Source organism: Populus euphratica, unplaced genomic scaffold (assembly GCF_000495115.2).
Source record: "Populus euphratica unplaced genomic scaffold, PopEup_1.0 scaffold233.1, whole genome shotgun sequence".
In the NCBI taxonomy this organism is placed as follows: Eukaryota; Viridiplantae; Streptophyta; class Magnoliopsida; order Malpighiales; family Salicaceae; genus Populus; species Populus euphratica.
In genome coordinates, this window is record NW_011500116.1 from 47,572 (window position 1) to 50,271 (window position 2,700).

Sequence of the window (2,700 nt, forward strand, 5' to 3'; positions counted from 1 at the left end):
AGATATGATTTTTCAAAGATAACAACTGAATTCTGCCAACAATGAGGTTTCGTGAAGAAATGAGTCCAAATTACGTTTCGAAGCTTCTAGACCGTCATCCAAGTTTTTATATCAGAAATTTAGCTCCTCTAAGTCAGATTGAATATTTCATGCAAGGCTATTTCTCTTTTTTGGGGAAAATAGTTATTGAAGTACTTAAATGTCAATTGTCAACTTAAGGGTGGACTACCTTGTAAATTAGAAACTAGGGTTTCTTAGCATATAAAAAGAAAGAGAGAGAGGAGAGAAGGGGGGCAGCAGCCAGAAGTTAAGAAACACAAATTCTCTTCTTTACAAACCTAAAAAATCATGCTCTCTTCATTCTTTAAGAGTAGTTGTTCAATGGTTATGCAAGGCTAAGCTCTTTTCTTGGTTGCAAAGACACAACAAACCTTCGGATTTCAAGAACCGTGAGATTTATTCTTCCTTTTATTTTCAGTTTATATTATGAATAAGTATGGTTGTTTTCCTATGCATATTTTCTATGATTGTTATTGATAATTGCTAGAGCGAAACTCTAAGTTATTATCATGAACAATTTATTGCTAAGTTTGATATCAAAATCGGAGTTGTGATGTATGAACTTGTGAAGCAAGTAAGCTTGATAATTGTGGCGGAACTACATTATTAAACTGAGGGAGAACACTCAAATATCTAGTTCTTAGGGCTGCCATTGAATTAAATCATTAATGCGGACATTGTGATTGTTTGTTGGTTAGGGTTAGTTATACGACGGATCCGTTAATTAACCAACATTAAGAAAAGATAAAAATTTAGAATATAAATTGTAGTTTTGTTTCAAGGATCGGTTCTAATTTCCGTTGGTGGATGTGTGCTTGCAACCAAGGTTTGTTTTCTTGATAAATTTCAATTTCAATTGATTTTGTTTGCTAGTTTAATTTCTTCCATAGTTTAGATCATCACAAATCAAAATCCCTCAATTACATAATGTATAGCATAAAAATCTGAACTAAATCTTCCTTGTAGGATCGACCCCTTGCTTACTCTATACTATCTTGTGTGTTGTGTTTTAAGCTAGGGTAATTAATTTATGCGACCACGATATCGCAACATGGAGGTATGTACAACCTTAGGGAAGATCATGACTTTCAAGCCAAGTTTGCATCTTTAGCTAGAAAAGTCGAGGCACTAAAATTGAAAAAGAGTGGTCATTTAAAATATGTTGAAAACATTGCGTGTCAAATATGTGAAGCAAATGAACACTCAACCAATAACTGTCCAACCTTGCTTTCTTTTAAGGAATGTCTTTATGAACAAGCCTATCCTTTGAACAGTTTCTAAAGGGCCAACCACAATCCATACTCACAAACATACAACCCTAGTTGGAGAAATCACCCAAATTTTAGTTGGAAAAGTGAGAACAACAATGCACAAACTTCACAACCACCATTTCAAGCACACCATAATTTCCAAAATTCTCATGGATATGCACCTCCTTATGCTCCACCTCCTACAATAAATCTTGAGGAAACATTGCATGCATTCATTGAAAAGCAAGAGACAATCAATACTCAACTTGCTCAAAACATGACAGATTTTAAAGATACTCTTGCAAAATTAACATATACTCTCAGTTTCTAAGAGAAAGGTAAGTTTCCATCTCAACCACAACAAAATCTCAAGGGGCAATACAATGCAAATGCAAGTAGTTCTGGAAGCCAACACATGGATCAAGTCAAATCAGTCACTACTCTTCGCAGTGGTAAGGTTATTGAAAAACCCACTCTTGAACCTTATGAGAAAGATGATGAGTCAATCTCTGAGGGTAAGGAAGGGGTTGAATCAGAAAATTACAAAGAAACAACCGATTCTCCGCTAGTACTTCCATTTCCTCAAGCCATGACCAAACAAAGGAAAGTCAATCACAACTCTGAAATTTTTGAAACTTTCAAACAGGTAAGAATCAATATACCTTTGCTAGATGCTATTAAACAGGTTCCTTCCTATGTTAAATTTTTAAAAGATCTATGCACTGTGAAGAGGAAACTGAATGTGAAAAAGAAAGCCTTTTTAGCTGAACAAGTAAGTGCTATTCTTTAGAACAATAATGCTTTGAAATATAAAGACCCTGGTTGTCCTACAATTTCTTGCTTTATTAGAGAACATAAAATTGAAAGAGCCTTACTTGATCTTGGTGCTAGTGTGAATTTACTTTCATATTCAGTTTTTCAGAGTCTCAATCTAGGTGAGTTAAAACTAACTTCTATAACTCTTTTACTTGCCGATAGATCTGTAAAAGTGCCTAGAGGAATACTTGAAGATGTGTTAGTACAAGTCAATAAATTTATTTATCCTGTGGATTTTATTGTCTTGGACACACAACCTGTTGAAGCATGTAATTCATTTCCTGTTATTTTAGGACGTCCATTTCTTGCAACTTCTAACGCATTGATTAATTGTAGGAATGGACTGATGAAGCTATCATTTGGAAACATGACATTGGAGATGAATATTTTCAACATTTGCAAGCAACCTGGAGATGATAATGATTTACAAGAAGTAGATCATATTGACGAATTAGTTTATGATCAACTTGAATCTACTTTAAGTAAAAATGAGTTGGATGAATCTGAAGATTTGCAAATGATTTATTCTGAGGAAGAAATCATGGATGAAAAAAGCATCGAAAATGTTGATGCG